Source organism: Apis cerana, linkage group LG11 (assembly GCF_029169275.1).
Source record: "Apis cerana isolate GH-2021 linkage group LG11, AcerK_1.0, whole genome shotgun sequence".
Taxonomy (NCBI): domain Eukaryota; kingdom Metazoa; phylum Arthropoda; class Insecta; order Hymenoptera; family Apidae; genus Apis; species Apis cerana.
The window spans coordinates 12,414,315-12,440,119 of NC_083862.1; the positions used below are offsets into that span (position 1 = coordinate 12,414,315).

At 42.3% G+C, this 25,805-nt stretch overlaps 1 protein-coding gene across 3 annotated transcripts in view; it reads right to left on the bottom strand.

Moving 5' to 3' along the window:
- Positions 1-25,805, bottom strand: part of LOC107995118 (dipeptidyl aminopeptidase-like protein 6) — an 80,361-nt gene that overhangs the window by 30,827 nt on the left and 23,729 nt on the right. Inside the window, exon 1 of one of the 3 annotated variants that reach the window (XM_017052405.3) lies at positions 21,847-21,999. The exons of the other annotated variants lie outside the window; for them this stretch is intronic. The gene's annotated coding sequence lies outside the window, so the exon portion shown is untranslated. Of the gene's footprint in view, positions 1-21,846; positions 22,000-25,805 lie in introns of those variants that run through there. 3 annotated transcript variants of the gene reach the window in all.

Genomic DNA, 25,805 nt, shown 5'->3' on the forward strand with positions numbered 1-25,805 from the left:
GCAGACTTTAATTAAGACTCGTCGATCGAAAAAAGATCGAACGAGTTAGAAGAGGACAAGTAGAGGAGGACGCCATTAGTCATGCGAGTTTCCCTCGGGGAAGTGGAATAAGAAGGTAATGGTCAGACGAGCGAAATAAGATCGATGATCGAAGAAGGACGTTATTAGACATACCGAGTGAAATAACGCCGTCGCGTGGAAGACAAGTGGAGAGATGGATTCGTGTAACTGCGAATAAAGTCACTTCGATAATTTATCGTTGCGCAAAACATAACAATAATGATAATTGTAATGGCCGAGGTTACACGACTTGTGCACAACAGCCACGAATAAATGTTATTCTAACAAGTAATTACTTAAAGTAACTTTATCCCACTAGAAATCTCTAACTTCGTATTTTCCAATGTTTCCACTCTGCTTGTAAACAATTTTTACAAATAAATTGAATAAATTTTCAGTCACGACCAATCCTCGCAATCCTCCTTCTTCCAAAAAAAAAAAAAAACAACGATATTCGTTAATCCTTGCACGAATCCGTACAACGGGAACGGATTCTACAAATTCACAAATCCTTTCGATCCTTTCGATCGATAGCCGAGAATAATTAACGGAGAAGACGAGCGGGAAAAAAAGGAAGAGAAGAACGGAAGGAGGACGTTGTCCTCGTGGAGAGGTTGATGCAACGTGGGTCGTGACGTCAGAAGGGGTGTGATTACGTCAGAGTAGTGCGGCAGACTGTACGGACTCGAGGCTTCGCCCGGATGGCGGTGGGGGAGCGGAGGGAAGAGGGAAAAAGAGGTTGGAAGGAGGGGGCTGCGAAAAGGGAATGCAGGCGCCGTGGTGGGGGAGGGGTTGACGCGAAATAAGGTCGGCCACCCCGAATTTCATTCATCGGTCACAGTCGACGGCGGTGTTGCCGGGCTAACTGGATTAATCCTCCTCGTTTCGGGTTGTTCAGCCCTGACTAAGCGACAAAACCGAAATCCGTAACGCGAGATGATGGTGGTCGGGCGTTTTACGTACGCATGCGTACGTAAAAGGGTTGTCGTACGAGGGAATTTGCTTGCCGCAAAATTCTTTTCTCTCTTTCTCTCTCTATTTCGCGTCGAGGGGATATTGAGACTGGCTTTTTTCGATGAGGAAAAAAAATTCGAGGTTGACGAAACCAAGTTGCTTTTTTATACTTAGGATCCTTTAAATCGGAATGTAGAGAAACAACAAGAAATTTAACGTGCAAGATCTATTTAAAGAAAAAGTTTCGTAACTTACTTCGGAACAAAAATATTTGGAAAAGCTACTCCTTCTTTCCTTCTTTTCTCTAACATTCACGGCGTGGAGAGGATGCTAATTCGAGGGCGTTTTAAATGCGTGAAACGCGTTCGTTGAAATACCTTTGACAAAAAAAAAAAAAAACGTTTACAGGACGCGATGAAAAAGACGAGTTTTTTTTCTTTCGACGATAATCGAATTTTCACACAGTCGTCAGCAACTTTTTTTCCCTTCTTCCTCTTTGATCATTTTCTTTCGCTCGCCAACCACTTGGCGCCAAATTGGCTCGTTAAACTTTTCTCACGACGCGTATTCCCTTTCTTATTCCCGTCTTTATCTTCTAGCCAATTTCGACCGAAGATCAAGCGTTTTTCTATCTCGCCGTATTGCGAGAGATCGGATCCGACAAAAAGAGAGATCGCTCTTTTGCTCAGAAATTGGGAGTGACGAAGATGGAAGCGGTATCGAGTCCATTCACGATGAAAATCGCATCTCCCTTTTTTTCAATTGTTTTTGATTCCGAAATATTTTCCTCCCATTTAAAAATTCTGTTAGAAATAATTCGAAAAACGTCGTCTTCCACGTCATAAATACGTCAACGACTTTTCCAACCATTGCTCTACAACAAATTAGACAACGGTCCAATCCAATAAATAACGAGCAGCGACAAACGGTCCCCATTGTTCCCGGATAATTACGCGATTTTCCATCATCCAAAACTTCATCCAAAACGGTTTTCGAGAGTCCCTTTAGAATATTACAAATCGATCCTCGCCAATGACACAGGACACGTTTGCAATCATTATCGATGCCTGCCCGTTTTCCCATCTTTCACGGCCCGTTCAATTTTCGATCGTCGCAAATTCCGATTCGATCGATTCATCCGAAAAATTTGTTATCGTTTCGTGGAAAATATTAATCGATCGTCCACGATCCACACCGACTACAACGATATTACAACGCGATTTCGTATAACTGTATTAACCAGACGGCGGTGGTCCCCTTTCCCAACGTTTTCGACGCGAATGATTTATGACCGGCGTGAAGAATATCGCATAGCACGGCTGCTCCAGCTCCCTGTATATTTCACGATAATTCCTCCTCTGCCACGTTCCGCCGGATATATTCGACCCAGCCACGAATACGCGTTACTGCTGTTTCGTGACTTTCCATCCCGTCCCTCCTCCACTTGCCTTCTCTCAACTATGAGAGAGCCACATATCAATCCCCTTGCAACGATTTACCGTGTTCGGTTCAGAAATTTCGCTCGATCGAAATATTGAGAATTTCTTTTCCTCCAATTTTCGTTTGTCGAATCACGTTGATGGATAAATCACCGAAGCAATTATTTTAACTAATTTGAATAATAATAATAATAACGGATCTTTCTTAGATGTTTCTTATTCTTCTTCTTCGAAATGCAGAAATAGATATTGGTATCGATCAATAAATAATAATTGATAAAATTTTGCATCTTTTTAAATTTCTTTTATTTTTTTTGCACGAAAAAAATCAAAGAAGAGTCCTTCCACGTTAATCAATTAATTGGTTGCCGTTATTTTGCTCGAACGTATGTTTTAATCGATTGGAGATCTCTTGATAATTAGCGTCGATTTGGAACGCGCGTTCCTCGATATTCGTACAAACGTACGCGCGTGCTCGTTTCGCTTTCGTGGTATCGGGAAGCTCGATCGAAAGCCGGAAAACCGGGGTTAGTGTTGCGGATATTAAGGCACTTGCGGCTGCGACTCGTTCCAGCCGGTTTATGGACGGTATTTCGGTGGAAGGGAAATATATTTCTCTCGAATATTCGATAATTATAAACGACGATTTATACGCGAATCCACTGTGCGAAATTATATCACGGAAATACGTGTCGCGTGTACCGCACAACCTGTGCCCATTAAACTCTCTCGTTTCTTATTTCAAAAATCAAATTGAAAGGGAAAATCACACGAGCAACGGTGTTTATTATTAATTACCGAAATATATATATCGTTGATAATTTTCTCGACTCGATTGATCGCATTTCTTCCTCATTTATTTTCATTTATCCCTCACGTTGAGCGATTTCATTTTTGGCCAACGAAATCCACAAACAAGGTATCTCCTTTTCCTCGATTCACGGGATTATTATTAACCGAATTCCCCCGTCTTTTAATTAAAGTTGGGGAGGTGGTATTGTCCCACGGCATTAATCCTCAGGCATTAATTACGACGCAATTTGATCATAATTTCTAGGCCGCGTCGTGTACATCATTAAACATTCAAGGGATCGTTGTAATTTTCGGGAGGGGGATTCATTCGCGTCGTTTCACGCGCGTTCAAACTACTTTATCAACACACAAAAGCCGATTATAGCCTCCACTAACTCATCCAGGCCCGGGTTTGTTGTAGCCTCCATAGACGTAGCGTCGTTTCAGTTGGGGCAACTTTTCACTTGGAGCGGTCGTTCCGCCGTTTACACGCCGCTTACACATTCCTCGAGGATCCAAATGGCGAGGATATTCGAGTAACTTGCTCTCCAACCCTATCTCGAACAGACTCAAACATAACTTGGTCGAAGTCAGGTGAATTAATTATTCCTTCCGAGCGCACGAAATCACGATTAAAATCCAACATTTTCTTGGAATTCAACAAGTGTCGAGTTTGCGTAAAAACAAATTTGACTTCGGTCAAATCCTTTTTCGTTGCCTCGAGGCCTATTCTCTTGATTCCTGTCGAGTTTCATTCTCCAACGAAATTGCGACCAAATCGGAATTTCATTGGCTTCGATGGTCAGAGAAAGCTTCGCCATAAATACTTGGACGTGGAACAAAGTTAGCCCTTCTCATTCCTCCTAATCAATGTCCCGTCAAACTTACCCACCGTGTAAACAAACTCATTTGTCCAGGAGCGGAAATTGGCGAACGTGGAACGACGAAAACTCGTGTCTAATGCAGCGGCCAGTTTGTACATTTGGTCGAGAATCGAGACTGCTCGGTTTTTGCCGTGTCGGCAGTCGCGACGGAATCGTATTTGATTGATTCGACGCCATTGTTCCCCCAAGCATCAACGACTCGACGTTCCGGAAGCGAGCGCGTTTCGATTCGACACATAAAAATATTCGTCGGTGCAACTTGTACCGATGAGAGGAGGAAAACGATTGGGAAACTTTGTGTGGAGCGGTCGATAACTTGGCTTAGTGACAGAAAAACGAGTTTTTCGCTGCAAGAATTATTTGTATCCGTTTGTAATTCTCGAAAGAGCAAGTTGAATATTTTATTCTGAACTTGTGATGGAAAGTTTCTTTTCTGTTCGACTTTGTAATGTTCGTATAATCTCGCGTGATGTGCTATGCACGATACGGCTCGAGTCCGTGGCCGTGAACCCCGTGAGTGATCAGGGGTCCACATACCTTTCGCCAAGGAGTTCTCTCGATTTTTTGACTGCTCTCGTTTTTCGTAAAATTTCCAATCGTGTGTTTGATCAAATTTCTTCAACGCGTCTCCTGGCATCTCTCTAAATCGTTTTTAGTTACAGCTGCGAACAAATTTAGACCCGAAATTTGAAATAATTAATTACTGCGCGTCGAGTGATCTAATTCTTAACGCGGATGTAATAAAGACGTAATATATCATCTCGAATGATTTTACGTCATCGACAAAGTCCATCGAGCAATGGATCATAAAACACCACCAACTTATATCATCAAAAACTTTCAGGAACCGCACGAAAACTTTGCCGCGCATAAAGTATCGTTGATACGGAGCATCGGGGAGGGGAACCTACGAAAAGTTTCTCTTTTTCCAAATATTTTCTTCCTCCCACGCGAGAATTTATCGCGCTACTTGCGGAAACTGAATCCAGGTTGGTGTTTTGCGAAGACAAAGAGGTTCGATTTTAAGAATTACGCGAGGAATCATTCGTATTCGTCTTCTCTGCGGGAGGATAAGAGATTGCTGTGCGGGAATCAAATTGTGCCTCTACGAAGGAGAGAATTTCATTCGGTTTCGTGTCGTTTAATTAATCCATAAATCTCTTATTTTCATTAGCTTCGTAATACTTGAGGTTCAACGTCGCGTCGGTTTTAATTACGCTTTTAGTTTCCCTTCCCTCGGTTTATCGTCGGTTGTTACTTAAATAATAATCGACCGACAATCGTTGGATTAATAACGTTTGTAAAAATTAATAGATTCTTATACTTGGTATCCATCGTTTGATATTACTCCAAATTCAGAATACTTTATTCCTTTCTATTTTTCCATAAATATCCGTGAAAAGTTCCCTAATCTCTTTAATCGAAATTAATTTCTCTTCTTGCGAATCAAGGACGATCGTGCGCCATACATTCTAATCGGTTTATTAATTCGTAGAACTACCTGTTGACCAGCAGTCTGCAGCCTTATCAACAGGATTAGTTTCACGAATACCCACAAGCCTCTCGAAATTCTTGCTGTCTTACTTCGCGGGAGAATTTTAAATCAGACTAATTGCTTCAACAAACTATCGAATCAGTTCGCTGGAAAATTCAGCAAATTGAGAATGAAACTTTTTCTTGCTTTTTCGAAACTTTCTTCCAGAAAGATGAATCTAAAGAAGCGTTGATTATCCTTTGTGTCGTAAAGAAATTTGATGCTTTTTCCATGCATAATATTTGAAAACGTAAAGCAAATAAAAAAAAAAGGAAAATACAAAGACATTCTCTTCTATTTATTAAATCAATAAAATAGGAGAAAACATATGGCAAAATAATTTAGTTAACAATCACTCCTCGGTTATTTCAAAAGATGGGTATATAAAATAAGCTAAAAAAGATACGATTTCATCTATAAAAGTATTCTTTTAATTAAAAACAATTTTTCTCTCAAACTTTTACCATCTTTTAAATCCTTGCTAAAATATTATAATCCAAGCATCAGCTTGCATTAAGGAAATCAAGCAATTTTCACAATCTTAAAACTCTTTTTCTTCCAAATCAAGGCCGCTTGATTAAATCCATTTTATCAAAATATTACAGTTCCAAACCCGCACTGGAACTAGAAACGGATGAATTAGAAATTTCACGGTTTTTTAAAGAAACGTTGCATCACGATCATCAAAAATTTATCACCAAAAGGAGGAAAAAAGTTACGAAGCAACCCCGTTTCGCATTCTCTTTCTCGTTGCGCAATGGCGGGGTCCAAAAAGCGGAGAGAAATCTTTTCGGAGGGAGAGGATAATAAACGCGGCCTGGACGGGAAGAGGGAAACACTCCCTTCGGGCGAACCGGTGCTCGTTCCTTTAATTTACGAACGCTGTGAGCTGCAACGAAATTATTATCCGCGTCACGGGCCCTCTGGCGTGCTTACGGCGAGAAGAAGAAAAAGGAGAACGGAAAAAAAAAAAGTAGAAGGCGGACGCTTTTGTGCCAGTCGTCAGGAATAAACAGACAACGTGTTACCAACGTGATTAATCTCCGAGCAAGAGCGATTCGGCTGAAATTTACGACTCTGTAACCGATTTCACGCGATGTGGCGATGTGAAATAATGAGGGCGTCGCGTGAAACATTTCCTTCCTTCTCTCGATTCATCTCCCCCCTTGGATGGACGTGCCATTAACAATTTCGTTCGACAAACATCTCTCTAAAATTCTTGGAAAATTTATTTTCGACTCGATGACATGCGCGTCGAGATATCCTATCGATCACGCATAAGTCTGATGTAAATTAAACGATATCGATTAATAAAAGTTTCGAAAACATCCCTTCGTCTTTCTCGTGTAATTATGGATTCTTAATTGGGTGAAATTTAATCCGGGAAATATGGAGCGGGGGAAAGACTTGTTTCGAACGACGAGACACAGCCGAATTCCATGAATTCCCCACCGATTTGCATTCCCTGGTAAAAATTCAGCGACTGGTTTCGCCCCCGAGAGCGTTGAATTCTTGGAGAATATTTCTCCGGTTGGGGAAGAAATTATTCGAGGAAAGGGAGGGAGAAACGCAGCGAAGGAAGAATTTTAGGACAAGCAACAAAGGAACAAAGATGGATCTACTCGAAACATCGAATTTGTACTCGTTATCTTTGCAGAGAATGTCGAGAAAACATGCTTGTAAATTTTCATCCTCCTATCTCCCGTTATCGCTTCGACTTTCATTTCGATAAATTTTAAAACGAATCCCGAAAGTTTTATCGCTCCCGCCGGATCGATATTCTAATTAACGAAGAATCTATTCCCCCGTGTTATCTTTAACCGTTAAATAAAGCTTCCTTGATGGCGCCCTCCCCTTCGTTCCAAATTTCCGAATTATTTTAATTTCCACGATAATTCCACGCCATAATCGAGAAAAATCCAATAAGATCCCGAAAGACACGATTCACACGAATTCAACAACTCCGAGGAACGTTATTTCGGATTAATTCGTAACAAACTTTTGGATGAGGTTATGAAGACGTCGGTACGATGATCGAATTTACGACAGTCGGGTCAATACCCAGTTGTTCGCCACTTCGTTCGATGAATATGGCCGAGGGATGGAGAGATTTTATTCCATGCTGCGGTGGAGCCATTGATCGAGAAAGTGATGGTCGGGGGATGAATCGGAAGTACTCTTCGGGGTAGGAATTTAGGTATTGGAAATTAGGTATATCGATGGGGGAACGAAATTATGTCACGTTTATGAACCGATATTATTCCCGCCTATTATTACGTCTTTATCGTATTCCGATAATTGTACGATTGATACAACAGGCGGAAGATAAAGACAGATGATCGAGTTATTATTTTCAAATTTCTGTTAAAATTTCATGTAATTCCGTGGAAAAGGAATATTTTTCTCCAAAAATATCGGACAAGTTGAGCAATTGTTCACAACCAATGTCGGTATAAAATGCAGTTTTGTTCGAAACAGTGAGAAGATGATAGTAAATAATGGTAGAGCGTCATACGTGGGTATTTCTCGACAAAAGGATCGAGCAAGATTAAATTAGAGCAGACATGCGAATCGATGCGATTCGTGGGGGGAAGAATGGCGACGCGTGACTATAGTGGTCGCATAGTGGAAGCCATTAACGAGTCCCCGGCCCAACGTTCCGGAAGAACGGTCGACACCGCGCCGTGAAATATTTTCGAAACGATAAAGTTTCGGTATAGTTCGGTTACCAGACCGGCGCACGAGTAAATTAATTACCAAACACGGCGACAATTACCAGCGCGGCCGGTGGCAGGAAGCTCGATCCATTTCCGTGTAATACGCGACGAGAGATTATCGTTCCTCTCGTCGATCGACTTCCAATTTTATCTCCCGCGTGTGCAATTGACAATATTTTCTCTCGAGACAGACATCGCACATTTCGCGTTTTGTCCGCGTCGAAGTCGTTCCAAGCCGTCGTTCTGATTTTACCATGAAAAAGGATGATAAAAAATTTGCTTTTCGTCATTTTTATTTTGGGAGTATACTTTTCCTTTTCTTCTAAATTAGCAGTAACGTTTCGTAATGTAATTTTGCGGATTTTTAATAGAGTAACTATATATTTTAACAGAGATCGTCGAGCCAAAATCGTTTTTTAATGGCCGAGTAATAACTCCATTCCATTCCAAAAGTGTTCCCTACAAATTCTCTCCTCCTCGTTTTTTTATTTTTAATTCACGATAAAATGCACGGAACCATAGTTTTCCAAGCTAGATCTTTGTTTTATTTTTTCATTTTATATTTTCGATTTTTCCACTTTTTTCCCTCTTCGTTTTTTTTTCCTTTTTTTCTATCATTTAGCCACGTACCGTCACGCACGCGTTTCGACGTTTAATAAAATAAATGCGGAGATGATTCAATTATCGAGCGGAATACGTAGAGGAAGAATAAAAAAAAAATTGAAATCATGCTTCTTTGCACGCCATTACCAACCGAGTCCAAACAAACTCGATGCAATCTATTACGCTGTTAGCATTACTCTTACTTTGCTCCATGCATATACGTCTCTATTAGACAAGATTTGTTCATATTTTAAAAGCCATCGTGCTTTATCGAGATATAAAACTTCATTTTCTACGGGGCCGTCTGGTTGCGAGCCAGTTCCCTCCAATTTCCACCGCCATCGAGCGAAATTACGATATAAGATGGCAACGAAGAAAACTCGCTTCGATTTAAAAATTTGTATTATTGTCAATCTCGTACGCACTCGATATTAAGATTGATTCGCGAATTCGAGACTACGTTTGAACTACTGGTTCGAGACGATTCTCGCGAAACCATCAATGATATTACGGATATTTGCGCAAACTTGAAAAAGTGGAGAACGGCGTTGCATTACATTCATCCTGTCTTTGATCCCTTCCGCGTATCGGCTTTCAAAGTCAAAGTGGCCCGCTCCGATATTTCCACCCCTTCGTCAAAGAGAATTCCGCGGGATGGATGCAACGGTGCACGCAATATTTCGTCAATTTCTTCCCACGGCTGACCTATCTTGCATCGAGGAATTCCTTCTTCTAGGAACACTTTGGCCCCGTCTCGTGTGCTCACGATGTTCACGCTCGCGTTCACGGCCGAAAACCGTCTCCATTTCCATTGGGTGAAATGGCCCTCTGCTTCTTCTTCTTCTTCTTCTTTTTCTTGTTGTTGTTCTTCCGCTTTTTCGAACTTTCGACGGCTCAACGAACGGAAAACGAAGAAAGTTTGTTGCGGGATCGTTAATTTTTCCTATCGGCCTTTTTTCATCTAATCCAAAAAAGTTTCAAAGAATCTTACTTAACGCGAGGATATGCTTCACCACATTAGATAAAAAGAACCAAACCCTCCACTCCTCCACTTTCCTCCGCACATTTTATTTCGATCAACAGTTCCTTTCTCACGCTTTATACCGTTTTTCCATGTAAATTTTTTACAGTCTCTCACCTTCGCTCCATCATCTTCCACGTTTCGATTAATAATTCTTTTCACTATTCTTCGAAATGATGCTTCTTTCCTCCACTCTTTTCTCTTCAAAATCTTCACGCCCATCGTTCATCAATCTCGCAACTTCTCCCCTTTCTTCCTTTTCATTTCGACAATCTTGTCTCGATCGACGATTCTTTCCGAAAAAAAAGAAAGAAAGAGAAACGTATCTTCTTCTTCGAATTCCTCGCGAAAAAGTGACCACGAGTCCTCCATGCTCCGCTTCCTCCTGCTCACTCGTTCGCCCGTCCTTTTCATCTCTGTGGAAGAAGCGGGAAGAAAGAGAAGGTTGAGGAGGACCACTTGGCGTCGTCGCGCACTCCGCCACTCAACGAGGGGAAACTTGTGCTGCGCACACGTGTTCCACTTTTCGTATCCCTCTCCCGTTCCGCTTTTAGCATATCTTGTTTTTTCCTAGCGTGACGCGGGACAATTGGCTTCCGTTGGAGGATTTTTCCTCCTCCTTTCCTTTCTTCGCGAGACGCCACTCTGGTCTTTCTCTTTTTCTTTCTCTTTTTCTACCCTTCTCTCTTCCTTCCCTTTTCGATATCCGATTCTCCTCCGCCAACAAAACAGGGAGAGGGGGATAATTATCGCAACGGTTTAGCTTCGCGTCCACGCTTGCTTTCCAACCCACGATCCTTGCCACGATTCAAGTGGCTTAGGTGTGCCGTGAATGGAAAGTGGCATTTCTGGGGTTGTAAATAGCGAGATATGCGAGGATCGTGCAAACGGAATCGTGAAGCGTAATCGAGTGATTTCGAACACGCGAGATTGGACGCCGAGGAATTGCATAGTTTTGGATGCTTTCGATTCTTTCTTCGAATAACAGGATTGTCAGGCATCCTTTTGTTAACAGAAATAGACATCGACGGTTGGAAGGAACAACGATTCTTAAATCTTTGTGCCGTACGTGTTCGAAAGTTGGAGAACAGACATTGGCGAGACATCTAGCGGCGATCTCCGAAACCGCGTAGACGTCGACGCGAGGAATAATTTGTGAAATTGTGCAATCTCGAAAACTGCGCATCCTCCCCAACATGGGATTAAACGAACCCTCTCGAAGAATCTTCTCGATGGATTCGAAGGAACAAATTTCCAGCTTCCATTTTACAACGAAAAAGGGAGAGAGAAATCGAATCGGAAGAGAAGAAGCGAGAGAAATAAAAATGAGAAAGATGTGTCGCTGTAAAATCCGCCATTCCGAATTTCGATCGGAATATGCCGTTGTACGTCATACAGTGCCGTGTTCCACGCGTCTCCATGTCTCGAATATCTCCAACTTTTCTCTGTATTGCGCGGAGGAAAGAAGGAGCGGCAGTTCGCTCTCGATTTATCGAGTTACTTGCAACGTACCCGTCTCGAACCCGATATTCCTTCGATACAATTTCTCGGAAGGATTACCCAACTTCGAGTTGGGAAGAAAGGGAGGAGATATCGTGATTGGGAAATTATTTTATTTTGGCGGAAAGAGATCGATTCTTACGAATCCCAGTTTCGTGGAATAATTTATCTCGGGACGGTTGGTAATACAGCGGATAGAATTTTATGGAACCATTTATTTTTGAGACAGATTTTCGTCTTCTCGAACGGATTATTCAATCGATGGAGCAGCTTTTGACGAGCTAAATGCGAGTCGGATGGACAAAATGGATTTTTCAAAAGGAATTATTTCTCGAAATTTCTCAAGACTCGGAGAAAATAGTTGGATCCAAGCGGGGAGAACCTGTCCAAAACCAGGTGAGATCTTGCGAATTAACATCTCTCGGTTGAATTAAATCTCTGGAATGTGGAAAACAACTTGATCGCGCGAGAAGAGGAACGCAATAAAGCAAAGCCGCGGTTCTCGTCCGGAGGAAAAACAGATTTTCCGGGTCACTCGTTTGCATCGAAGCTTTGATAATCGAAAACAAGGAAGAAGCGAAAAATTCCTCAAACTTTCGTACGAATTCGATTCGAAACTTTCCTCCCAATTCCCTCGTTCGGTTCATATACGATACGACTCGTACAGATTTTTCATTTTTCATTTTTCATGTCGTATAACATGGTTACTTTTTTTGGATAACACAAGATACAAGAAAAATTTAGAAAATTACAATTATTTTATTTATTACTCTCTCAGCCTCAAATCTGTTGATAGATACGATGCTCTTTTACGGTTTCGCGACCGATCTCGCGTGTCCACGCACCGAAAGTCTGGGAATAAAGGGGAGCATGGATCGTTAATTGCGAAAAGTAGGACAATTACGGAGGAACCCGAGCACGAGGGTTCCTTTATCTCGTACATTTCCGGATTTAATTAGCTGCTGCGCGTAATTACGAGTCCGTGCATCGAATTTTAACCCTGGAGGAGCGAGATCGAGGCGTAAGACGAGGATATGAATTATAAACTTATACCCCAATCGTACACAAACTCGATCCATTTCGACGGCGAGATCGATTAAAATTGATCGTCTTAATTAATTTCCGTTCGCGCAGAACAGATTCTTCGAAATTGAAATTCCATTGATTCTCGACGGAAAGTGCGCAAAAGTAATAATTTCGATATCGACGCTCAAACGTTGACAGATTATCCGAACGAGACGAGTTAAAATTGTCGTAATTCCATTCTGATTGTATTCCAATATACGTTATTTCTTCTTTTTTTAAACTCACTTTCGAAAACATCTTCCTTTCGCACGAAACGTGTGGTTATAATAACACGTTTAATAAATTTTCCATCCATCTCCGTGCGTGCAAAGGAGTCGTAATTGTAATGCATAAATTTGCCGGGAAGAAATTTCGAGTAATCCGTGCGGAAATTTTCATCCGGGAAGAAGAAATAAGAGTCGAAGGGGGTTAATTTCGAATTACTCTGCGGATTTTAATTTAGTCACGCGCGCGGAAAAATAGAGGGGGGTAAGAGGAGAAAATTAAGCGCGAGGGGAAACTTTCAACCATTCCCTCCGTTTCTGTTTCGTTCCTCACTTTTCCTTTGACCAACGTTCGTTCGTAAGCCGATTCCGGCCGATAATAAACGATCGATTCAGGGAACAGTTTCTTACAAAACTGGATGACTCGAATTTAAACAAATTTATCGAAAAGCTTGGTGCAATGTATCGCTATGTTTCTGAAGAATTCAAAAAACGAGATTACACTCATCGCTATTACGCGAGAAGAAAAAACAAGTTTGCTCACGCAAATACAAAAGATCCCTTCTTAACCTCAACTTAACATCATCCCTTGCAAACTCTCAGCAAATCCTCTTCCCCCTTCTCTGGGAAAAATCTCCCCTCAAACCTCGAGTCTCATCAGAAAAATCCTTCCGCATCCCCCAATACCAACAAATCCCTCCCGTCCTCCGCGAAATTGGACTCATCCCCAACGACTCTCAACTCGAAAATACCACGCGCGTACCACCTCGAAAGAAAGAGGGTTGAAAAGAGGGACGCGGTGGAACCGAAGCGAAACTCGAGCGTGGAAACGCATGCTTTCACGCGCGGAATCGCGTCGCACTGTTTCTGTTTCCAAAGAGGAGGGGGCCGGACACGGTACACACGGAAAAAGGGGAGGGGATTCGAACCGTTTCTCCCGTTATTCGCCGTTCCGGAATTGGAAGGGCTGGAAAATACGCGCTCGACGATGATCTGGCGAAAATTTAGCCCGATTTTCGACGAGGGTTGTAAATTTCGAACGGGCGCGGCACGAGTTTAATTAAGCTCGCTTTATTTTCCACTTTATTTTCGATACCGCCAAAGTTTTTCTTCACTGAGAAGAATCGATACATTAGATTCTCAGTGGTATTAAAAATTGAATTAATTTCTCTCTGTAAATCAACTACAAATGGAAGGCGAAAAGGAAGGAGATGGATCGAAGAGCAACTCGAACCTTCTTCTTCGTTATCGTCCTAAATTTCGAAGCGAGAGAGCAGAATTGAATTGGATTGAATTCTCAGGCAAATATTTCCAGCTAAATGATTTATGCATCGGATTAAAATTCGCCTCTTTCGCTATCTAGTCCCGATAATAGGGATTTCTCACCCCCACCAACCGTGTTATTCGTTGCCAACTGCAAACTCCTTTTTTATTTCATCGACGTCTCGCCGATGGCCGTTCGTTTCGACTTGGCACCGATTACCGTCGTCGAAATTCGAGGATGGAAACGTAGTAGGAAGAAAAAAATTAACGAAACGTTACTCTTTCTCTCTCTCTAACACACACACACAGACACTGAAAGTTTTCCTATTATGGTCGAAGCCGAGATGCGGACAAACGTCCCTCCCCCGCGCTTCCGGTTGTCAGCCACTTCCGCGTCGACGACGACGTTCAGAATTCCGAAATATAGGTCGCGAAATAAGTTAAACGCGATACCTGTTTCGCGGATTTCGTATTGCTCCATTATTCCATTGAACGTTTCCTCGAGATCCGTTTATTTTTCGCGCGAGCGAAAATTTTGCTTGTTCCAAATTTCTTGTTAAATATAATATTTTGAATGAAAATGTAGATTGATTGCGTAATATATACCATTCGAATAATTTTTCTTAAAATTTGACCGCGATAACGGCGAGGTTTATGGTATATAACGGTTATTTTACGTAACATGGACGCAACGTCGCGCGAGGATGGATGTTATTGACAGAATTTGGAGGAGAGCGGTGGTAGGCAACGAGCAAAAAACGATCTATTGATTCGGGGGGGTACTCCTGTTTTTCAAGCGATGCTGCGATTTGCACAACAATGCTTTTATGGAGTGAAGGGTCGCGGTGGTCGTAAAATGAGCGGGAAAAATTTCAACCTTATGCTCCGACGTTTATTCCGACGATATATCGTAAACCGATCAGAATTATACTTTGGATTTAACTTTATCCGATAATTCCACGTCATTTTAATCTTTATCTGAAGAAAATTGATATCGCACAGGTTCAACTCTAATCAAACAATTCGAGTTTTAAGTCGAAGACTTGGAAACGGTTGCAAAAGAATGTATGTTTTTATTGTGTTTTAAGAAATATAAAGCGATTATAGGCTTTTACGATCCCCTCGAATTTTCTACTCCTTCCTCTTCTTCGTTCGAAATTTTCCCTGCGAATTAATCGCTCGTTTCCAAGGTGGAAAAGATAATCAATCGGCAGGACGCGTTCGAGATGCAATCATTAATCAGCCACGCTCTGCCAATACTCGGAATTTCGAGTATCCATAACGGTGGATCGATCGATTTCGATCTGTTCAACGCTCGATATTATTATCACTTTTTTATCTTTGAGTCAGAGTTGTATACTTAATAAAATAACATTTATTCCTGGCCATGTATTATAGCTCGGGCCCCTGCGATTATTTCCAATTATTATTATGTAAATTGTTGTAATAAAATATTGTAATTAGTGGTCAACAATATCAATTTAGTTACCAACACGATCCAGACTATTCCATTCAATCCGATCCTGTTGGAAAGCAAGTGATACGAGGAGTGATTTGTACTCTTTTTCTCTCCTCTTTGCGTATCACGAATGTTCGAAAGATATCTTAATCCCCTAACATCACGATTTGTTGAAACGGTTTCAATTCTCGAGCGGAGGATATCGTCATTCGACAAGGAGGATTCTCGAATCACGCCTCTTTTCACGCATCCTGTTATTAATATCGCAACTCGAGCTCGATCGGCTGACGTGTATCAGGTGGGGAGGCCTTTCGAGAGAGTCAGCGTTTCGAGAGAATCGAGCCATTAATCACGTGCTCGACCGTGCTCGAATTCATCTGTGCCAGATTGGTACTCGGAATTCATCTTGCATCGCGGAACCCTTTGTCGTCGACACGACGCATCCCAATTTCAGATTTCTCCAGTTATAACCCGTCCTATCACTCATCGTTCAACCGGCCAAGTGCTCAATGGCTTGCACGAGAGTGTATATATATATAATACAGTGTAATAAAACAGAGGCAGATTCCATCGTGCGAGGACACAGGACTCTAATTCTCGAATTCTTATTACTCGAATCGTCGCCTCTTTTTCTTTTTTAATTATCCATCCGTATATTAATGATCCATCTCGTATGGAAAACGTTCATATAAACGTACGATAAAACAATACTTGTTTATGCGCCAAAGAGTTCGAGGCGCAGATTCTACGTAAATGAAAAATATTAGATTATCCGGTTGGAATTATCGTGGAAACTCCTATTCTAATTGAATAAAAATAAATTCGAGCGCACGAGAGTTGGAACGATCGAAAGAAACGTTGCATCAGAAAAAAAAGCAGTCACTTCGAAAATTCGATTTCGAATCTCGTTTCGTTTCGAGAACGGTTTCGCTGCCCGTTCAAAGGATAATCCAAGAGAGAGAGAGAGAGTATTAGTTTCATTTTAATTCTCGTAGAATTTCCTCGAGAAAATAAATCTGCGTGGCCGAAGAACGCGTGGGCGAAGGCGATGGATCGATCTGTTTGCGCCCATTCGTTCCCCGCCAGTGATATGGCACTTCATTATACCAGACGGCACGCTCCGTCGAGTTTTCCAATCACTGTGAACAAGCGAGTCACGGGGAGATTTACATGTTTCGTTATCGCGACGTGGGCGAGGAGAAAGAGAGGAAGGCGACAAAGCTCGATCCGTTTCAATATCGGACGCAAACGGAGGAAAAGGAACTCGACTTACTTCGTCCGCGTGTCTTCTCTCTCTCTTCTCTTCGCCCCGATATATGCGAAGGAAAGGCGAGAAGATTAAAAGAATTAGAAGAAGCAGAAAATTGAAACTTTTTCCTTTTCGATTTTCGTGTCGATCATAATATTAATAATAATAATTTGATCCTTTTTTATTTCGTGTTTTCTCTCTCTTCTCTTCGCCCCAATATATGCAAAGGAATAAAAGTCGAGACGAGAAGATTAAAAGAATTAGAAGAAGCAGAAAATTGAACTTTCTCTTTGATCGATTTTCGTGTTGGAATTATAATTTGATCATTTTTTATTTCGTCCACGTGTCTTCTCTTTCTTCTCTTCGTCCCGATATATGCGAATGAAAGTCGAGAAGATTAAAAGAATTAGAAGAAATAGAAAATTGAAACTTTTTCCTTGATCGATTTTCGTGTTGCCTCTTGGAAATCGATAATAATAATAATAATAATAATAATTTGATCATTTTTTACTTCGTCCACTGTCCACTGTCTTCTCTTTCTTCTCTTCGTCCCGATATATGCAAAGGAAAGTCGAGACGAGAAGATTAGAAGAATTAAAAGAAGCAGAAAATTGAAACTTTTTCCTTTTCGATTTTCGTGTCGATCATAATATTAATAAAAATAATTTGATCATTTTTTATTTCGAGTCTTCTCTCTCTTCTCTTCGCCCCAATACATGCAAAGGAAAGTCGAGACGAGAAAATTAGAAGAATTAGAAGAAACAGAAAATTGAACTTTCTCTTTAATCGATTTTCGTGTTTTCTCTTGAAAATATAATTTGATCATTTTTTACTTCGTCCACGTGTCTTCTCTCTCTTCTCTTTCCGATATATGCGAAGGAAAGTGTCGATCATAATATTAATAATAATAATTTGATCATTTTTTATTTCGTCCACTTTTCTCTCTTCTCTTTCCGATATATGCGAAGGAAAGTCGAGACGAGAAGATTAGAAGAAGCAAAAAATTAAAACTTTTTCCAATTTGATCATTTTTCCACGCGGATTCATCTATATAAAGTACGATTTATACATAATAATATCTCTTTCACGAATTCCAAAGCGATGCCGATTACTATCGAACGTTGGCGCACGTCGAAATCTACCATTTTCACTCCTAAAATCATCCCCTCTCGAATTTACTTCCATTTACTTGGATTCCCATCCATCTGTTCCAATCCTGCACGTGTTCGCGTCAAAATTCCGATTCGGATATTTCCTCCTCCCTCCCCCGATCAAATTTAAATTAATAAAGAGCGAGCGTGCACGATATTGGACGATATTGTTCCGGTGAACCGAGCCAACGTCTTCACCAACGGGTCCCCCCTCTCTGAAGAATAACGAACGGGCAGATTTTAACGAATTCGGTGCACAGGGAGGAGGAGGAATGCAACAAGGGAACGCGGAACCGGTCGGAAAAGGCGAGCCTCATGCATAATTCCACTCTATCGAAATCGGTGGTGGTCCATTAATTATGCATGCGGATGTAAGTTTCGCCCGAGTTTGTTTACCTTCCACCAGTGGCGATTAAGGACCAGTCGCGATCCTGTATTAATAACCGCGATCACGTCCGCCATTACGCGCCTTTTAACAATAAGTCGTCAACGTTTCGCTCGCGGCTCGAGATTACCGATCCCTCTCCCCTTCGAAATCGAATTGTTGAGATTAATTCGAAGATTCTTCGTGTGACGTAGCGATTAACTGTAACGAGTTGATAATTTGTGACCTCTTCAAAAGAGTTGTGCTGTTGTTCAAAAGTCAAATTCCAAATGAAAAATGGAAATATCAGAAATTGGATCGAGAGTAAGAATCTACTTTGGAGGAAACACAATTTCAATCTTCCCTCCGCTTCGATCTTCGCAACTTTGGGAAGGAACGGGGTCCCGGCTGACCGGAAAGTTTGAGAAAATTCATAACCATCCAATAGGATCTCTTTCTTACCTAATTCTCCGACCCCTCGATCATCGCTTCGAAAACACCCCGGGCACAACTGAATACCATCCCTCGGATGGAACAACGCCCCAAATTCTCTCCTTGAATCCGCTCCTCCTTCTCAAAAATCTCTCGTCTCTAATTATCATCCGAGGAGAGTTAATCAACTTCCCTTCGATTAATTATATCGCTTTGTTTTTCCACTTAATCAATTCCTCCGATAAAGTTTTAAAGTTATTTCAAATTTTTCTTTCAAAGTTTTCTTGACGAACGATGATCCATTCGACGAACAAACGATCCCAAATTTTTCTTCAACTCGTTTCTTTGAGTCCCCGCGAGATTATCGTCAGAAACAAGAAACAACGAGCTTGATTTTTCGCTTTATCTCCCCTCCTTTCTTCGCCAATTTTGCAAACTCGCTCACGACGCAGAGTTGCCTCTCCGAAAAACCTTTCCAACCAAACTTTCCGTTTCAGATTCGACGACGAGCACTTTTCCCGGGGTGCACCGACTTGGAGATTTCATTACGGGCCGGAAGAGGTTGTTTGCATTTTTTCCCCCTCCAACAAACGGGACGAGAGGAGAATAGAGACCATTTTCCTGCTGCTCCTCTTCCTTCCATTTTATTCGTCCACCACGCACAATTAACGAATTCCAACTCGAATGCAAATGCATCCCCCTCCCTTCTATTGTGTTCGCCCCTTTTTAACCACGAGAACAATCTCCCTCTCTCTCTTTCTCTATTTTTCTCGCCACTTTCAATCGCGATCGAGAAACCGAGAGCTCCTCTTCTTTCCTTCCTCTCCAAGAAACGGATGGATTCCCGTACTTGCTCGTTCATGGAATATTCACAGGAGCGCGAGTGTTTCGCATTAATCAAGAACAGAATGGAACTCGTTTCGATTATCGATCTCGAATCTCGAGTCTACTTCCGCTCCACTCTCCGTTATCATCCAAACTTCAATAATAATATCCAGTTGGACGTTTTATCGCGCCATTTATTACGGGCGATCTCCTCGACAATCTTTCGCGAGATCTGTCTCGTTGTTTCTACAATCCGGGATACGTGAAAAATGTCGCGCGAAGTTTCAAAGTTCCATCGCAAAGCGGCCATTGATGATCAAAGAAGATGATTCACGAAGAGGAGTGAAAAATTCCAATCTCAATCGAATATGAAATTCTTGATTTCAAGGGATTTGGAAGTCTGATTCGAGGAATATTTCTACTCGTCGTTAAGTCAAGAGAGTTTGCGAAACGAGCCCCCTCGACTCTCTTCGAGTCGTTACACGATTCGACCATTTCTCGGCGACTGTTCGCGCATGAAAGGGTGAAGAATATAAGGGGGAGAGGTGGAATTGATTTTCCAAGGATCGCAAAGCTGGATTAATCGATGCTCGGGGTCCAATAACGAAACGAGTGGAATAATTGGTCGAGTTGGGGAAAGGGAAAGGAAAAAGTGGTGTATTTATGCAAATGGCCGTTCTATCTTTGGCCGCCACCAGGTGGCGGCCCGATAAAGGCTATTACGGCAGCCTCTCTCCTTCGCCGGTATTAATTCGATTCGACTCGATTTACGAGCGGGCCGGCATTTTCTTATTCCCGCAAACTTTCGTCTCTTTCGACCTTTGAAACACCATCATCGCCCCTTTCTTCGCTCGAGCGCAGTAAAAGTGAAACGTGTATACGAGTTATGCGTTTGGACGAGTAGAAATTTTGTTAAAATCGTACGTCATAATAATTTCCCTCGGAAACATCTTTCTAAATCTCATTTACTCACAGATCCAACGAATCCACAATTTTCTACGTATTTTTTAAGAGAAAGAGCTTCTTTTCCACCATCGAAGCTCCCTCTACGAACGAAAAGTTGGCAACGATTGTTCTAAAATTCCAAATCTCATCCAAAAAATAACTTCCCCTGCTCCAAATACAAAATCTTATTGCTCCTGTAATTCTCTTCTCAAGATCTTCGATCCGATCCACTTACGATTTCACGAAGCCCCTTCGTCCTCGAGAGAAATCGGCAGAAGAGGCGCCGGTTTCTGATAGGATCCTTAGGGAGGCCGGTTTTCCCATCCGCTAAATATAAGCGGTCGATTTATCACCGTCGAATGGCCGCTATAGATAGATCCTCCATTGAGGAAAAGAATCGTGGAAAAATTCTCTGTCCAACATCTAGCCGTGACATTCTTGGCAGGGAGCGCCTATCAATATTTCCGTCTCGTGTTCTATTCTGAAAACACGACCAGCATTCCGAGACTCGAAGTGGAGGAGGAGGAGAGGAAAGAAAGGGGGGCGATGCAACGCCTTGACGACTCTTCTCTTCGATTATTCTTTAAATCGCTCGAACGAGTCCGCTATTTTTTCGAGTTTCCGATTGTTACAGAAAGGTGGACCGGAGAATTGTCCACCTTCGACCGTGACGAGACAAAGTCGATCTGCAACGCCGGAAATTCGTGATCTAAAGCGACGAATATCGATGCGCAGTTATCTACTCGAGGAATCGAAAGAGAAATGGAAACGCGAGATTCTTCCTACTAATCCTTTTAATCCATCCCCTCACAGTTTTCGTACGCTCTGCCGGAAATTCGTGCAGAATTTTATGCGTCCATTCGAGTTCCGGATCGATTATCGGGGGAAAAGGGGGAGGAGTCCAATCTCGACGCGCGCCTCGATAATCAATCAACCGTTTCGCGAGTCCTGGAGAAATTAGAATAAAAGCCTCCGCGTCGAAACCGTTTCGAAATTAATAATCAAACCTCCTTTTCGCCTTCCTTTTGTATCCAACCTTTTCCTGGCCTGCTATTCCTCGAGTTCCAAACAGGGATCGAAATCGGGATTCTTCGAATTCTATATTTTCGTACAAGAACACCCGTACGAAACGCTAATGTACATAAATTCTAAACAACGTGTATTCTTCCATACCTCTGATAACCTCTGAAATTCGAATTTACTCGAGATTAATGGAAAAGAAAGAGAAAGTCGATCAGATACTATGACAATTCCTATTTCGATCCCTATTCCCAGAGAAGGGAAACGAGGGGGGGGTTAAAGAAGGTTAAAGAAGGGAGTATCGCGAATTTGCCTGATCCGAACGAGGGCGGAATTAAAACTCACGTATCGACGATGAGGAGGAGGATTTTTCAGTGTTGCGTCCACCGGATCGATCCCGAACCGAAGCGGCCGGTTCCGTCCTCGTTACTGAATAAACACTCGGGCCCAGTGTCTCGTTCCACGTCTCCTCCTCTCTCCCCTCGCCTCGTCCCCCTTCCACGCGCGCCGCTCCTCCGGAGATAAACGGCGACCGGCTCGCTTTCGACTCGTCTTTTTAGAGAGGCTTGGACGAGAAGCTTGGCAGAAATTGGAGGAATTGCCACGATACTTTCTTCGATATATATATACGTATATATAGCGACTCTGCGCTATTTCGAGACGAAAGTGAAACGGTTGGATACTCGCCGAGGCGCGAAATTGGACGAGAATTTGATATTTTTCGAGAAGCGTTCAATTAATCCCATAATTAATCGCGTATTCGCGTGTTAGGAGAATTATAAAATTATTTATAGTACGAAGAAAAAGAAGGGAGAGAGAATATCAAATTTTCTATCCGCCGTTCCGTTCCCGATATTTAATTATCGCTTCAACTGTCTCCCCCCTCCAATTGTTTTCAACAACTCGCGGAGATAAAGTTGGAGACCGCAAAAAATGGGGAAGCAAGTTTGCAAAATGCGGGTCGGCAAATAGGCGGGCGTGGATGATGCAAGAATCCGTGAAAGTCATTTCACAGCTTGGCTGACCGCAAATAATAACTTTCCTCCTTTTTTCCCTCCCCCTTCCATTAAATAAGCAACGGAAGGAGAGAGTTGAACGAACCTGCGCGACAGTACGGTCTCGTCGAGGAATCCGACGTTTGGCAAGGAATGAAACCACACCGAAACGAGCCCCGTATTTCGCGGAAGTCGAGTTGGAACGAGGATAACTTTCCTTCTCCGAATAATCTTGCCGCATCTTTCGAGAATTTTCGCCGCGTGGAGAAAAAGGGAAAATGGCGGAGGAGGGGAAGGTAAACACACACCTGTTATGCGATATCCCGCGAGACGAGGGGAAGGGTGGAAGGTACGCAGGAACCGGATGGCCCTGACCTAGGGGTGAGAGCCGGGGCAAGTCCGGTTTCCATGGGAACCGGAACCCTCACCTGGAAGACGATCTCGTGGTGCGTCGCATCGATCTTTTCAACCACCTGGCCGCCGTGATTGAATGGTGCATGCCCACCATTCACCACTTTTTCATTCAACGAAAATACCGCTCGACCAAAGCCTCCACCGACCGGGGATGGATGTACAAATTTTCTCCGCGATTACGTGTCGAGGAGAAGGTTTATTCGAATTACCTTATTAAATTCGGCTCGCAATTAAGGGATGCTCCGACAGTCGTTTCAACAATTTTTCAAGACCTTATTATTTTTCAACGGCTGCGCAAACAACGGAATAATTCTCGCTAAAATTCCGTTATAATTTCGTTACGACTATTAAAATACGTTTGCTCTGACAAACCGGCTTCCCTCCGCCCTCGTTTAAATTAAATTAAACGAAGTGAAAAAGTCGTGATTAAGTTTCGTATTTGGCACAATCGTAGCTATTAATTAGATTTCTTAAACGAGCTTGGGAATAAGCAGGTTAACGCCCCATGCGTCAAAGTTCCATCATCTAGTTACAAATCTATTCGACCTTTCACGTTTCACACCTCCAACTCGTTATGATCGCGAGTAATAATTTTTCAACCATCCCTCTCGAGCCACTCCGAAGATCGAACAACAAGATGAAACTTTGCATAAACGGTTTAGTCAAGAGATTCGCCGCCAGATGTAATTTGTAGAAAGTTAGCAACTCATCGGAGATAGCTCGAAAAGATGAAGAAGATGAAGATCTAATTTCGTTTAAACACTGCTCATCCACTTTCCAACGATTCTTCTCTTTTTCAGATATTTACGATTACAGTTGCGCAAACAGAGTGGACTTGTTCGGGAATCGAAAGATAAATAGGGCGTTCAAACTTGAAAATAAATGGGCCAGAAACATCGGAGCAAATAGGAGCGCTCCGAGAGACCGGCCAATCGCGTTACTCGTCTTTGCACGATACACGGAATCTTATCTGACTTGGCAAGTCAGATTCGACCATCCCCGACGATAGACTCCAAGGAATCGGGCAAGAAATTCTTCGGGCTTGTCATGCCTCGAGAGAAAACTTGCAAGAGATTAATCTCTCCCTTCCCTGAGCCGTAGAAACGGTCAAAAATCATCGTTGGATCGTTGATTGCATGGTGTCGGAACCATGGTGAAAACCACCGTTTCGATCCTCGAAAGAACGAAACTTTTTCCTTCTTTGCAATCGACGATCGGAAGAAGATCGTTGCGATCCGAGGGTATATTTTACGAGGCTGAATCGAGTAGACAATAATGCAATCTTTGCTGTAGCGCAGATTTCTTTCTCGTTCGAAAGGTTATTACTTGATTCCCGCGGAACGAAACGCGACTTCAGATGATTAACTTTCGGTGGATCGATTGTTGGAATATGTATTTATATATCCTCGGCAAGTGAAAGAGTGAAATCGAGACGAAAATCAACAACACGGTTCGCGTGGATTAAATTAGAATCCGATGGGATGATTTATTGTGGAGCTATTCGACCATATATTTTTCGATAATGAAAAATTATGGATTGTTTTATTCCTCAAAGATAAATGGACGTTGGACACGAATACCAGGCACGCAGCCAGAATTTACAGTTTGTGGGAATACATATATATACGCGTGTGTGTGTCCAGGTTACGTTAAAACAGTTTGCGGATATCTCAGAAGCAAAGACGAAGCCGCGTATATAAAAAGATTCTCGTTGAATTTCTTGGCTTTCCTCGACAAATCGGCAACGATTATTTCATCGAAGGTCGAACATTGGTATCCCTCTGACTGCTTCTCGTCCACTCTCGTCTCGAAAAGAGATAACCTAAATAAACAGCGATGAGAGAATATACACCACGGTGAATTAGCTCGTAAGATTAAATAGCCATCTCTGATTACATTTACAGTCGAGCTTCTTCGTTCTTATTCGCGCTAGCTCCCAGTTTATTACGGCTTCGTCTCTAAAAGGGGGAGGAAAAAGGTACAATTACCAGAAAACTAGCAGAAAAGACCGATTAATAAATTTACTAAAAAGTTTTAAACAGAGAAGGGATCCCTTCGAACGGATCCTTAACGAGCTTAAATCCTCAAAAAAAAGTCTCCTATCCTAATTCACCGATTTTTGCATCTTACACCAATCCGAACGCTAATAAGAGGCGAATTCTCGAAAGAATGAGCCGTTCCTCGTGATTCGTGGAGGGGGAAGGTGGTGAAAAGTGGCCGAGTAATCCACACGGGGGTCATTAAGCGGGTAACATCGCGGCATGCGCCTCGAAATCCTCGAAATCGATTAAACGACCCCCCTTCTTCAATTCCTCTCGTTATTTCCAGGTTTACCAGAGATGCTGAATTCGCAGGTCGTGCAATCTTTCGACTGTTTCGAAACGAGAAGACGAATTTTTTGGAACGTCCTCATCGGATGATGAAAAGAATGGAGAATCTAGTTTTCAAATCTCTCTTTCAACATCTTTCGCTGCGCGGATTGATCGGGTCCGTTTCTTAAGGCCGAGCGAAAAACGATCGTAACGAGTCGATTAGGGGGGGAATTTTAAGTATTCGTTGCGGATATTTTGAGAATGTAACAAAGACACGGGGGATTGGGACGAATATCGATGGATGAAATGTAAATAGCCGTGGAAATATCTGTCTTCCTTCGTTGTCCCGATTAAAGGGAGCAGTAAGTGTTTCTCTGCGCTTGCTACGTTTGCACGAGACCGGAGTGGATTATCGCGCTTTTCCAGTGCGGATCCAGGCTCTCGAGATGGGGCCAGGAATCACGTACACTCGTAAAAACCGAGCGTGTCCATTTTTCAAAAGCGGGGTATCTTCGATTGGAAGCGAATATTTTCCTTCCACTTGTACGTTCCCACATGGGAGTATACGTGAGAGCATATATCT